Here is a 15,627-nt window from a genome sequence, read left to right as displayed (position 1 = left end):
TATAGCTACTGTTTATAGGCCTCCTGGGCCATATGCAGTGTTCCTCACTGAGTTCCCTGAATTCCTATCGGATCTTGTAGTCATAGCAGATAATATTCAAATTTTTGGTGACTTTAACATTCACATGGAAAAGTCCACAGACCCACTCCAAAAGGCTTTCGGAGCCATCATCGACTCAGTGGGTTTTGTCCAACATGTCTCTGGACCTACTCACTGCCACAGTCATACTCTGGACCTAGTTTTGTCCCATGGAATAAATGTTGTGGATCTAAATGTTTTTCCTCATAATCCTGGACTATCGGACCACCATTTTATTACGTTTGCAATTGCAACAAATAATCTGCTCAGACCCCAACCAAGGAGCATTAAAAGTCGTGCTATAAATTCTCAGACAACCCAAAGATTCCTTGATGCCCTTCCAGACTGCCTCTGCCTACCCAAGGACGTCAGAGGACAAAAATCAGTTAACCACCTAACCGAGGAACTCAATTTAACCTTGCGAAATACCCTAGATGCAGTTGCACCCCTAAAAACTAAAAACATCTGTCATAAGAAACTAGCTCCCTGGTATACAGAAAATACACGAGCTCTGAAGCAAGCTTCCAGAAAATTGGAACGGAAATGGCGCCACACCAAACTGGAAGTCTTCCGACTAGCTTGGAAAGACAGTACCGTGCAGTATCGAAGAGCCCTTACTGCTGCTCGATCATCCTATTTTTCCAACTTAATTGAGGAAAATAAGAACAATCCGAAATTTCTTTTTGATACTGTCGCAAAGCTAACTAAAAAGCAGCCTTCGCAAATGGAGGATGGCTTTCACTTCAGCAGTAATAAATTTATGAACTTCTTTGAGGAAAAGATCATGATCATTAGAAAGCAAATTACAGACTCCTCTTTAAATCTGGGTATTCCTCCAAAGCTCCATTGTCCTGAGTCTGCACAACTCTGCCAGGACCTAGGATCAAGGGAGATACTAAAGTGTTTTAGTACTATATCTCTTGACGCAATGATGAAAATAATCATGGCCTCCAAACCCTCAAGCTGCATACTGGACCCTATTCCAACTAAACTACTGAAAGAGCTGCTTCCTGTGCTTGGCCCTCCTATGTTGAACATAATAAACGGCTCTCTATCCACCGGATGTGTACCAAGCTCACTAAAAGTGGCAGTAATAAAGCCTCTCTTGAAAAAGCCGAATCTTGATCCAGAAATTATAAAAAACTATCGGCCTATATCGAATCTTCCATTCCTCTCCAAAATTTTAGAAAAAGCTGTTGCACAGCAACTGACTGCCTTCCTGAAGACAAACAATGTATACGAAACGCTTCAGTCTGGTTTTAGACCCCATCATAGCACTGAGACTGCACTTGTGAAGGTGGTAAATGACCTTTTAATGACGTCAGACCGAGGCTCTGCATCTGTCCTCGTGCTCCTAGATCTTAGTGCCGCTTTTGATACCATCGATCACCACATTCTTTTGGAGAGATTGGAAACCCAAATTGGTCTACATGGACAAGTTCTGGCCTGGTTTAGATCTTATCTGTCGGAAAGATATCAGTTTGTCTCTGTGAATGGTTTGTCCTCTGACAAATCAATTGTACATTTCGGTGTTCCTCAAGGTTCCGTTTTAGGACCACTATTGTTTTCACTATATATTTTACCTCTTGGGGATGTCATTCGAAAACATAATGTTAAATTTCACTGCTATGCGGACGACACACAGCTGTACATTTCAATGAAACATGGTGAAGCCCCAAAATTGCCCTCGCTAGAAGCCTGTGTTTCAGACATAAAGAAGTGGATGGCTGCAAACTTTCTACTTTTAAACTCGGACAAAACAGAGATGCTTGTTCTAGGTCCCAAGAAACAAAGAGATCTTCTGTTGAATCTGACAATTAATCTGGATGGTTGTACAGTCGTCTCAAATAAAACTGTGAAGGACCTAGGCGTTACTCTGGACCCTGATCTCTCTTTTGAAGAACATATCAAGACTGTTTCAAGGACAGCTTTTTTCCATCTACGTAACATTGCAAAAATCAGATATTTTCTGTCCAAAAATGACGCAGAAAAATTAATCCATGCTTTTGTTACTTCTAGGCTGGACTACTGCAATGCTCTACTTTCCGGCTACCCGGATAAAGCACTAAATAAACTTCAGTTAGTGCTAAATACGGCTGCTAGAATCCTGACTAGAACCAAAAAATTTGATCATATTACTCCAGTGTTAGCCTCCCTACACTGGCTTCCTGTTAAGGCAAGGGCTGATTTCAAGGTTTTACTGCTAACCTACAAAGCATTACATGGGCTTGCTCCTACCTATCTTTCCGATTTGGTCCTGCCGTACATACCTACACGTACGCTACGGTCACAAGACGCAGGCCTCCTAATTGTCCCTAGAATTTCTAAGCAAACGGCTGGAGGTAGGGCTTTCTCCTATAGAGCTCCATTTTTATGGAATGGTCTGCCTACCAATGTGAGAGACGCAGACTCAGTCTCAACCTTTAAGTCTTTACTGAAGACTTATCTCTTCAGTAGGTCCTATGATTAAGTATAGTCTGGCCCAGGAGTGTGAAGGTGAACGGAAAGGCTGGAGCAACGAACCGCCCTTGCTGTCTCTGCCTTGCCGGTTCCCCTCTTTCCACTGGGATTCTCTGCCTCTAACCCTTTTACAGAGGCTGAGTCACTGGCCTACTGGTGTTCTTCCATGCCGTCCATGGGAGGGGTGCGTCACTTGAGTGGGTTGAGTCACTGACGTGGTCTTCCTGTCTGGGTTGGCGACCCCCCCCCCCCCCCCCCCCCCCCCTTGGGTTGTGCCATGGCGGAGATCGTTGTGGGCTATACTCGGCCTTGTCTTAGGACGGTAAGTTGGTGGTTGGAGACATCCCTCTAGTGGTGTGGGGGCTGTGCTTTGGCAAAGTGGGTGGGGTTATATCCTGCCTGTTTGGCCCTGTCCGGGGGTATCATCGGATGGGGCCACAGTGTCTTCTGATCCCTCCTGTCTCAGCCTCCAGTATTTATGCTGCAGTAGTTTATGTGTCGGGGGGCTAGGGTCAGTCTGTTACATCTGGAGTATTTCTCTTGTCTTATCCGGTGTCCTGTGTGTATTTAAATATGCTCTCTCTAATTCTCTCTTTCTCTCTTTCTGTCTTTCTCTCGGAGGACCTGAGCTCTAGGACCATGCCTCAGGACTACCTGGTATGATGACTCCTTTCTGTCCCCAGTCCACCTGGCCGTGCTGCTGCTCCAGTTTCAACTGTTCTGCCTGCGGCTATGGAACCCTGACCTGTTCACCGGACGTGCTTGTTGCACCCTCGACAACTACTATGATTATTATTATTTGACCATGCTGGTCATTTATGAACATTTTAACATTTTAACATTTTGACCATGTTCTGTTATAATATCCACCCTGCACAGCCAGAAGAGGACTGGCCACCCCTCATAGCCTGGTTCCTCTCTAGGTTTCTTCCTAGGTTTTTGGCCTTTCTAGGGAGTTTTTCCTAGGGAGTTTTTCCTAGCCACCGTGCTTCTTTCACATGCTTTGCTTGCTGTTTGGGGTTTTAGGCTGGGTTTCTGTACAGCACTTTGAGAATATCAGCTGATGTACGAAGGGCTATATAAAAATAAATTTGATTTGATTTGATTTGAATCTGAAGCGCTGTTAGGAGGAACTCTCTAACTACAGATTCAAGAACCTCTCATTCTTTCTCTTGGATACCTGTAAGTACCAGATTCTCTCTCATGGATCTAGTCTGTATGTCAAGTAAGGCTTCTCTCAGAACGGTGCTCTCCTTTTTAAGTTCATTCACTTCGGTTTCAATCTTATTGACTGTCCCTTTTAGCTTGTTTGTTTCCTTCTCCAATGTCGCAGCTTTTTCATCACTCATTCTCGAGGCTTGCCTTCAACTCCTTTATATCCTTACTGACTAATTCAAGTATACCCAGTTTGTCATTTATTGATTTTAACAGATCAGTTTCGACCTTTACCATTCCCGGTGGTGAAAATATGAAATCGTCTGTGTCTGTAGAAGAGTCATGTTTTCGTTTTGAAATCGGTTCCCCTGTCTTACTCTCCGTCATGTTTGGGTATTGCTTGTTTTTGTAATATTTGTCGATACATTTCTCGAGTCTTAAGATTTGTTTTGTGTTATTATCCAGATTGAAGGTTATCACCCACCAGATTGTGTAGTGCTAATATTTAGTCTAACTTGCCGATATTGAATATTTTGTTTTTATCTTCAGGTGCTCTACATAACTATGTTCAGTGCGCCATTACCTGTCTCCTGGTGTGCGCTTTTGCCCCAGTCTGAGATCCTGAGCTCTCTGGAGCAGGTTTTCATCAAGGAGCTCAGTACTTTGTTCTGTTAATCTTTATCTCATTCCCAACTAGTCTCACAGTCCCTGCCGCTAAAAAACATCCCCATAGCATGATGCTGCCACCACCATGTGTCACCATCGGAATGGTGCCAGGTTTCCTACAGATGTGACGCTTGGCATTCAGGCCAAAGAGTTCAATCTTGGGTTCATCAGACCAGAGAATCTTATATCTAATGGTCTGAGAGTCCTGTAGGGGCCTTCTTTGCAAACTCCAAGCAGGCTGTCCTGCGCCTTTTACTGAGGAGTAGCTTCTGTCTGGCCAATACCATAAAGGCCTGATTGGTGGAGTGCTACAGAGATGGTTGTCCTTCTGGAAGGTTCTCCCATCTCCACAGAGGAACTCTGGAGAGTGACCATTGGGTTTGTTGGTCACCTCCCTGACCAAGGCCCTTCTCCCTTGATTACTCGATTTAGTCGGCCGACCCAGCTCTAGGAAGAGTCTTGATGGTTGAAACTTCTTCCATTTAAGAATAATGGAGGCCACTGTGTTATTGGGGACCTTCAATGCTGCATGAATGTTTTGGTACCCTTCCCCAAATCTGTGCCTCAACACAATCCTGTCACGGAGCTCTACGGACAGTTACTTCGACCTCATGGCTTGGTTTTTGCTCTGACATGCACTGTCAACTGTGGGACCTTATATAGACAGGTGTGTGCCTTTCCAAATCATGTCCAATCAATTGAATTTACCACAGGTGGTCTCTAATCAAGTTATAGAAACATCAAGGATGATCAATGGAAACAGGATGCACCTCTACTCAATTTCGAGTCTCATAGCTAAGGGTCTGAATACTTATGTAAATATGGTATGTGTTTTTATTTTTAATACGTTCTGAAAAATTCAAAAACCTGTTTTTGCTTTGTCATTATGGGCTATTGTGTGTAGATTGAAGATGAAAAAACATATACACTGCTCAAAAAAATAAAGGGAACACTTAAACAACACAATGTAACTCCAAGTCAATCACACTTCTGTGAAATCAAACTGTCCACTTAGGAAGCAACACTGATTGACAATACATTTCACATGCTGTTGTGCAAATGGAATAGACAACAGTTGGAAATTATAGGCAATTAGCAAGACACCCCCAATTAAGGAGTGGTTCTGCAGGTGGGGACCACAGACCACTTCTCAGTTCCTATGCTTCCTGGCTGATGTTTTGGTCACTTTTGAATGCTGGCGGTGCTTTCACTCTAGTGGTAGCATGAGACGGAGTCTACAACCCACACAAGTGGCTCAAGTAGTGGAGCTCATCCAGGATGGCACATCAATGCGAGCTGTGGCAAGATGGTTTGCTGTGTCTGTCAGCGTAGTGTCCAGAGCATGGAGGCGCTACCAGGAGACAGGCCAGTACATCAGGAGACGTGGAGGAGGCCGTAGGAGGGCAACAACCCAGCAGCAGGACCGCTACCTCCGCCTTTGTGCAAGGAGGAGCAGGAGGAGCACTGCCAGAGCCCTGCAAAATGACCTCCAGCAGGCCACAAATGTGCATGTGTCTGCTCAAACGGTCAGAAACAGACTCCATGAGGGTGGTATGAGGGCCCGACGTCCACAGGTGGGGGTTGTGCTTACAGCCCAACACCGTGCAGGACGTTTGGCATTTGCCAGAGAACACCAAGATTGGCCAATTCGCCACTGGCGCCCTGTGCTCTTCACAGATGAAAGCAGGTTCACACTGAGCACGTGACAGACGTGACAGAGTCTGGAGACGCCATGGAGAACGTTCTGCTGCCTGCAACATCCTCCAGCATGACCGGTTTGGCGGTGGGTCAGTCATGGTGTGGGATGGCATTTCTTTGGGGGGCCGCACAGCCCTCCATGTGCTCGCCAGAGGTAGCCTGACTGCCATTAGGTACCGAGATGAGATCCTCAGACCCCTTGTGAGACCATATGCAGGTGCGGTTGGCCCTGGGTTCCTCCTAATGCAAGACAATGCTAGACATCATGTGGCTGGAGTGTGTCAGCAGTTCCTGCAAGAGGAAGGCATTGATGCTATGGACTGGCCCGCCCGTTCCCCAGACCTGAATCCAATTGAGCACATCTGGGACATCATGTCTCGCTCCATCCACCAACGCCACGTTGCACCACAGACTGTCCAGGAGTTGGCGGATGCTTTAGTCCAGGTCTGGGAGGAGATCCCTCAGGAGACCATCCGCACCTCATCAGGAGCATGCCCAGGCGTTGTAGGGAGGTCATACAGGCACGTGGAGGCCACACACACTACTGAGCCTCATTTTGACTTGTTTTAAGGACATTACATCAAAGTTGGATCAGCCTGTAGTGTGGTTTTCCACTTTACTTTTGAGTGTGACTCCAAATCCAGACCTCCATGGGTTGATAAATTGGATTTCCATTGATTCTTTTTTTGTGATTTTGTTGTCAGCACATTCAACTATGTAAACAAAAAAGTATTTAATAAGATTATTTCATTCATTCAGATCTAGGATGTGTTATTTTAGTGTTCCCTTTATTTTTTTGAGCAGTATATTTGATCAATTTTAGAATAAGGCTGTAACGTAACAGAATTTGAAAAAAGTCAACGGGTCTGAATACTTTCCGAATGCAATGTAACATCATTCCTTTTGGCAGGTATCTATAGGTGACCGGGGATTCTCTACCACATGTGAATGCCTCCATGTAGCTCACAAGTGTAGCCATACATTTGTTCACAATATCGGCTGTACAGATGGGGAATGCAAGTGGAGAAAGCCAGCCGTGCCCAACCAGGTGCAGTTAGTGGAGAAACGGCCGATGACTACAAGTCTCTGTCCCAAGAGCCCACAGAGGAGGATCTTCAGTGGCTAAGGAATTGTCTCCGGTGCAGGTTCCCTCAACGTGATCAAGACAAAGGAGATGATTGTGGACTACAGTAACAGGAGGACAAAGCACGCCTCCATTCTCATTGTTGGTTAAGGGCTTGTAAGTAAGCATTTCTCTGTAAGGAATACACCTGTTCTATACGGCGCTTGTGATTTGATTTCATTCAGTGGAATGGCATGTCTCCTTGAACCTGAACCAGAACAACCGCTACCCTCACTGTCATCCCTGTCTGTACTGGACATTGTTTAAAAAAAGTGCACCTGGGGCATGCAGGCATAGCGCTGTCATCGGAGCAGCAAGAGGCTATACGGCAGGCAACGGTATGACAGCGCACCAATGCAAACTGGCACACCATGAGAAGAAGGAGGTTGATGCATTTAAAAATTCAAGGTTTTATGCAAAAATGTATCATATTTGATGAGTTACTGACCACAGGCTCGATGTGCTGTAGTCGCCACAACTGGACTCAAGTGCTCGGATCACATTGGCACAGGATGTCCATCCATCGGATGATCTAAGGGATGAACTCCTGTTGGACTGGAAAACAAAGAGAAATTTGGTCAGTGGTAGGTCTTTTTCAATGCTATATCACCATATTTATCTGGACAGAAAATGCATTGTTTATCATAACACAAACCCACCTTGGACAATGTGACAATTGGTCCCTCACCCAATCCTCATGCATCATAGTTTGTTCTTGTTTCCCAATCATCAGCTACTTCTCTGAGTTTGAGGCTTACATGTGCACAGCACATTACTATAACAACGTAGATAAGGTGGGGTGAATCTAAAGATTTTTGAATCTTTTAGTCAATCTGTGAGATATATCTCACGCTCTGTGAACCTTCTGTGGTTCAGGAATGGAGGAATGTTCAGTGACCCCTGCAGGCCTCAAGCTCTCCACCAAGAAGCCTTTGCCTGCTAAAATCATATCTCCAGACATGAAGACCTTCTCAAACTCCGACTTCTGGCTTTGTCTGACACAGATCCTAATGCAGATCACTGCAATATGTTATCACAGCATTAGGTGCAACTCCCAGAAGCAGCTTGATAGAGTTCATTGAACGGTACACAGAGAATATTTGCTTCTACAGATCCATCTGACTTGGAGTAGCAACGTAGCAACATTTCTCTTTCCCAACGGAAAATGGCAGCTGCAGACCTAAGTGTTGTCACTGGGTTTCCAGCCCATCTGTATGAAAGACAAAAGTACATTTTTACTAGCTTGCTTGATTACTAAAATGGGAACATCTATATTTAAAATACCATAACCCACATACTTGACTATAGTAACTGTAAAATAGACTGGACTTGTCTATCTGCACATCTAAAATTCAACTACGTGGATGGGACCTTTCTGCTGGGATGAAGAAATTATCTGGAATGCTCAACTAGATGATTAAATCAAATCAAATTGTGTTAGTCACATGCCCCGACTACAACAGGTGTAGACCTTACAGTGAAATGCTTACTTACAAGCCTTTAACCAACAATGCAGTTTGGAGAAAATACAACAACAAAAAAGGTAAGAGATAAGAAAAACAAATAATTAAATAACAATAGCGGGGCTATATACAGGGGGTACCGGTACAGAGTCAATGTGCGGGGGCATCGGTGTCGAGGTAACTGAGGTAATATGTATATGTAGGTAGAGTTATTAAAGTGACTATGCATAGATAATAACAGAGAGTAGCAGCATCGTAGAAGAGGGTGGGGGTGGCCATGCAAATAGTTCAGGCTGCCATTTGATTAGCAGTTTAGGAATCTTATGGCTTGGGGGTAGAAGCTGTTTAGAAGCCTCTTGGACCTAGACTTGGCGCTCCGGTTCTGCTTGCCGTGCGGTAGCAGAGAGAACAGTCTATGACTTGGGCGGCTGGAGTTGTTGACAATTTTTAGGGCCTTCCTCTGACACCGCCTGGTGTAGAGGTCCTGGATGGCAGGAAGCTTGGTCCCGGTGATGTACTTGGCCGTACGCACTACCCTCTGTAGTGCCTTGCGGTCGGAGGCCGAGCACTTGCCATACCATGCAGTGATGCAACCCGTCAGGATGCTCTCGATGGTGCAGCTGTAGAACATTTTGAGGATCTGAGGACACCTGCCAAATCTTTTCAGTCTCCTAAGGGGGAATAGGTTTTGTCGTACCTTGTTCATGACTGTCTTGGTGTGCCTGGACCATGATAGTTTGTTGGTGATGTGGACGCCAAGGAAATTGAAGCTCTCAACCTGCTCCACTACAGCCCCGTCGATGAGAATGCTCGGTCCTCCTTTTCCTGTAGTCCACAACCATCTCCTTTGTCTTGATCACGTTAAGGTAAAGGATGTTGTCCTTGCACCACACGGTCAGGTTTCTGTCCTCCTCCCTATAGGCTGTCTCATCATTGTCAGTGATCAGGCCTACCACTATTGTGTCATCAGCAAACCTAATGATGGTGTTGGAGTCGTGCCTGGCCGTGCAGTCATGAGTGAACAGGCAGTACAGGGGGGGACTGAGCACACACCCCTGAGGGGCCCTCGTGTTGAGAATCAGCATGGAGGATGTGTTGTTACCTAACCTTACCACCTGGGGGCGGCTCGTCAGGAAGTCCAGGATCCAGTTGCGGAGGGAGGTGTTTAGTCCCAGGGTCCTTAGCTTAGTGAGGAGTTTTGAGGGCTCTATGATGTTGAATGCTGAGCTGTAGTCAATGAATAGCATTCATAGGTGTTCATTTTGTTCAGGTGTGAAAGGGCAGTGTGGAGTGCAATAGCGATTGCATCACCTGTGGATCTGTTGGTGCTGTATGCAAATTGGAGTAGGTCTAGGGTTTCTGGGATAATGGGGTTGATTTGAGCCATGACCAGCCTTTCAAAGCATTTCATGGCTACAGACGTGAGTGCTACGGGTCGGTAGTCATTTAGACAGGTTACCTTATTGTTCTTGGGCACAGGGACTATGGTGGTCTGCTTGAAACATGTTGGTATTACAGACTCAGACAGGGAGAGGTTGAAAATGTCACTGAATACACTTGCCAGTACATAGCACAGAACTAGCCTTGCTTCTGATCGACAGTGAGACCTAAGGTTATCTCAAATCAAATCAAATGTATTTGTCACATACCCATGGTTAGCAGGTGTTAATGCAAGTGTAGCGAAATGCTTGTGCTTCTAGTTCCGACCATGCAGTAATATCTAACAAGTAATCTACCAATTCCACAACTACTACCTTGTACACACAAGTGTAAAGGAATGAATACGAATATGTACATAAAAATATATAAATCAGTGATGGCCGAATCGCGTAGGCAAGATGTAATAGATGGTATGGAGTACAGTATATACATATGAGATGAGTATTGTAGGGTATGAAAACATATATAGCGGCATTGTTTAAGGTGGCTAGTGATACATTACATCAGGATGGCATAGAGTACAGGATATACATATGAGATGAGTGATGTAGGTTCTGAAAATATACTGCTCAAAAAAATAAAGGGAACACTTAAACAACACATCCTAGATCTGAATGAAAGAAATAATCTTATTAAAAACTTTTTTCTTTACATAGTTGATTGTGCTGACAACAAAATCACACAAAAATAATCAATGGAAATCCAATTTATATCAACCCATGGAGGTCTGGATTTGGAGTCACACTCAAAATTAAAGTGGAAAACCACACTACAGGCTGATCCAACTTTGATGTAATGTCCTTAAAACAAGTCAAAATGAGGCTCAGTAGTGTGTGTGGCCTCCACGTGCCTGTATGACCTCCCTACAACACCTGGGCATGCTCCTGATGAGGTGGCAGATGGTCTCCTGAGAGATCTCCTCCCAGACCTGGACTAAAGCATCCGCCAACTCCTGGACAGTCTGTGGTGCAACGTGGCGTTGGTGGATGGAGCGAGACATGATGTCCCAGATGTGCTCAATTGGATTCAGGTCTGGGGAACGGGCGGGCCACTCCATAGCATCAATGCCTTCCGCTTGCAGGAACTGCTGACACACTCCAGCCACATGAGGTCTAGCATTGTCTTGCATTAGGAGGAACCCAGGGCCAACCGCACCAGCATATGGTTTCACAAGGGGTCTGAGGATCTCATCTCGGTACCTAATGGCAGTCAGGCTACCACTGGCGAGCACATGGAGGGCTGTGCGGCCCCCCAAAGAAATGCCACCCCACACCATGACTGACCCACCACCAAACCGGTCATGCTGGAGGATGTTGCAGGCAGCAGAACGTTCTCCACGGCGTCTCCAGACTCTGTCACGTCTGTCACGTGCTCAGTGTGAACCTGCTTTCATCTGTGAAGAGCACAGGGCACCAGTGGCGAATTTGCCAATCTTGGTGTTCTCTGGCTAATGCCAAACGTCCTGCACGGTGTTGGGCTGTAAGCACAACCCCCACCTGTGGACGTCGGGCCCTCATACCACCCTCATGGAGTCTGTTTCTGACCGTTTGAGCAGACACATGCACATTTGTGGCCTGCCGGTTGGTCATTTTGCAGGGCTCTGGCAGTGCTTCTCCTGCTCCTCCTTGCACAAAGGCGGAGGTAGCGGTCCTGCTGCTGGGTTGTTGCCCTCCTACGGCCTCCTCCACGTCTCCTGATGTACTGGCCTGTCTCCTGGTAGCGCCTCCATGCTCTGGACACTACACTGACAGACACAGCAAACCTTCTTGCCACAGCTCGCATTGATGTGCCATCCCGGATGAGCTGCACTACCTGAGCCACTTGTGTGGGTTGTAGACTCCGTCTCATGCTACCACTAGAGTGAAAGCACCGCCAGCATTCAAAAGTGACCAAAACATCAGCCAGGAAGCATAGGAACTGCGAAGTGGTCTGTGGTCCCCACCTGCAGAACCACTCCTTTATTGGGGGTGTCTTGCTAATTGCCTATAATTTCCAACTGTTGTCTATTCCATTTGCACAACAGCATGTGAAATGTATTGTCAATCAGTGTTGCTTCCTAAGTGGACAGTTTGATTTCACAGAAGTGTGATTGACTTGGAGTTACATTGTGTTGTTTAAGTGTTCCCTTTATTTTTTTGAGCAGTGTATTATATAAAGTGGCATTGTTTTAAAGTGGCTAGTGATACATCTAATACATCAAGATGGCAAGATGCAGTAGATGGTATAGCGTACAGTATATAAATATGAGATGAATAATGTAGGTTATGTAAACATTATCTAATATAAATAATATAAAGTGGCAAGTGATAAATTGATTACATCAATTTTCCCATTATTAAAGTGGCTTGAGTTGAGTCAGTATGTTGGCAGCAGCCACTCAATGTTAGTGATGGCTGTTTAACAGTCTGATGGCCTTGAGATATAAGCTGTTTTTCAGTCTCTCGGTCCCCGCTTTGATGCACCTGTACTGACCTCGCCTTCTGGATGTTAGCGGGGTGAACAGGCAGTGGCTCGGGTGGTTGCTGTCCTTGATGATCTTTTTGGCCTTCCTGTGACATCGGGTTGTGTAGGTGTCCTGGAGGGCAGGTAGTTTGCACCCGGTGATGCGTTGTGCAGACCTCACTACCCTCTGGAGAGCCTTCCGGTTATGGGCGGAGCAGCTGCCATACCAGGCGGTGATACAGCCCGACAGGATGCTCTTGACTGTGCATCTGTAAAAGTTTGAGTGTTTTTGGTGACAAGCTGAATTTCTTCAGCCTCTTGAGGTTGAAGAGGCGCTGCTGCGCCTTCTTCACCATGCTGTCTGTGTGGGTGGACCATTTCAGTTTGTCCGTGATGTGTACGCCGAGGAACTTAAAACTCTCCACCCTCTCCACTACTGTCCCGTCAATGTAGATAGGGGGCTGCTCCCTCTGCTGTTTCCTGAAGTCCACGATCATCACTTTTGTTTTGTTGACATTGAGTGCGAGGTTATTTTCCTGACACCACACTCCGAGGGCCCTCACCTCCTCCCTGTAGGCCGTCTCGTCGTTGTTGGTAATCAAGCCTACCACTGTAGTGTCGTCTGCAAACTTGATGATTGAGTTGGAGGCGTGCATGGCCACGCAGTCGTTGGTGAACAGGGAGTACAGGAGAGGGCTGAGAACGCACCCTTGTGGGGACCCAGTGTTGAGGATCAGCGGGGTGGAGATGTTGTTACCTACCCTCACCACCTGGGGGCGGCCTGTCAGGAAGTCCCCAGTGCTCTGTGCTCTTCACAGATGAAAGCAGGTTCACACTGAGCACATGTGACTGTCACGCTCATCTTCGTCTTCTGACGATATTGCGAAATCGTCGTCTGAAAAGGTAGACCAAAACGCAGCAGGCATGCAGTTGTTCATTTTGAACATTTAATTAAATCAAAACGACCACAAAAACAACAAACAAGAAAACGAACGATCTACTGACAGTCTGCAAGGCACAAGGCTAACACAGAACAATCACCCACAAATAACAAACACAAACACACCCTAATATATGGGACTCTCAATCAAAGGCAGATAGACAACACCTGCCTTCAACTGAGAGTCCCAACCCCAATTAACCAAACATAGAAACAGACATACTAGACTAAACATAGAATACATGAAAACCAAACAGTGCCCAAAAACCCTGGAATACTAAATCAAATGTCCCTTCAACAAACACACCACCCCGAACCACATAAAACGAATACCCTCTGCCACGTCCTGACCAAACTACAATACCAATTAACCTTATACTGGCCAGGACGTGACAGTACCCCCCCCCCCCCCCCCCCCTTAAAGGTGCTAACCCCGGAAGCACCTTAACAAAAATAACCCCAAGCAACACCAAAAAGAAAAATTCCCCCCTACTAAAGGGAGGGAAGGGAGGGTGGCTGCCGTCAACGACGGCACTGTGCTACACCCCCCCTCCCCAACCCACCTATCTCTGGAGGTGGCTCCGGCTCTGGCCGTTCCAGGCTGTCGGGGCAGTCTGGCAGCTCGGGACAGTCTGGGCAGTCTGGCAGCTCGGGACAGTCTGGGCAGTCTGGCAACTCGGGACAGTCTGGGCAGTCTGGCAACTCGGGACAGTCTGGGCAGTCTGGCCACTCCGGCAGTTCAGGGCAGTCTGGCCACTCCGGCAGTTCAGGGCAGTCTGGCCACTCCGGCAGTTCAGGGCAGTCTGGCCACTCCGGCAGTTCAGGGCAGTCTGGCCACTCCGGCAGTTCAGGGCAGTCTGGCCACTCCGGCAGTTCAGGGCAGTCTGGCCACTCGGGCAGCTCCGACGACTGTTGACTGGCGGGCAGCTCCGACGACTGTTGACTGGCGGGCAGCTCCGACGACTGTTGACTGGCGGGCAGCTCCGACGACTGTTGACTGGCGTGGCTGGGTTTACGCACTTGAAGGCTAGTGCGGGGAGTGGGAACAGGACGAGTCGGACTGGGTTGACGCCCTTCCGGGTCCGCACGAGAGACAGGAGCTGGAAACCCAGGGCTATGGAGGCACACAGTCGGTCTTGATCTTACCTCCTGCACAACCCGTCTTGGCTGGATGGAACTAGTAGCCCTGTACGAGCGGGGTGCTTGTACAGGGCAGACTGGGCTGTGCAGGGGCCTGATGGTAGCCGTGCGTAGAGCGGGAGTTGGGTAGCCTGGTCCTCGGAGGCGTACCGGCGACCAAATGTGCTGCGCAGGCATCCTCCTACCAGGCTGGATGCCCGCTCTAGCACGGCACCTGCGAGGGGCTGGAATAGCGCGCACCGGACTGTGCGTGCGTATGGGTGAGAGAGTGCGCTCCTCAGCGAAACATGGCACTCTCCACCCCATATGCTCCTCCATATAACCACGGGTAGCTGGCTTCCGGCTCTTCCTAGGCCTAGCCAACCTACGCGTGTGCCCCCCCAAAAAAGATTCTTGGGGGTGCCTCTCGTGCTTCTCCCTCAGTGCGTCCATGGCCTCGTACCTCCGCCTCTCTGCCTTGGCTGCCTCAATTTCCCACTTCGGGCGGCGATAATCCCCAGCCTGGTGCCAAGGTCCGGCCCCGTCCAGAACTTCCTCCCAGGTCCACTTCTCCCGCCAGTCCAACTCGAAGTCCCTCTGCTCCTTCCTCTGCTGCTTGGTCCTGGAGTGGTGGGTGATTCTGTCATACTTATATTCGTCTTCTGACGATATTGCGAAATCGTCGTCTGAAAAGGTAGACCAAAACGCAGCAGGCATGCGGTTGTTCATTTTGAACATTTAATTAAATCAAAACGACCACAAAAACAACAAACAAGAGAACGAACGATCTACTGACAGTCTGCAAGGCACAAGGCTAACACAGAACAATCACCCACAAATAACAAACACAAACACACCCTAATATATGGGACTCTCAATCAAAGGCAGATAGACAACACCTGCCTTCAACTGAGAGTCCCAACCCCAATTAACCAAACATAGAAACAGACATACTAGACTAAACATAGAATACATGAAAACCAAACAGTGCCCAAAAACCCCGAAATACTAAATTAAATGCCCCTTCAACAAACACACCACCC

Source organism: Salmo salar, chromosome 25, assembly GCF_965601325.2.
Source record: "Salmo salar chromosome 25, fSalSal1, whole genome shotgun sequence".
In the NCBI taxonomy this organism is placed as follows: domain Eukaryota; kingdom Metazoa; phylum Chordata; class Actinopteri; order Salmoniformes; family Salmonidae; genus Salmo; species Salmo salar.
The sequence above is the reverse complement of the archived record's forward strand: the minus strand, read 5'-3'. Positions refer to the sequence as shown.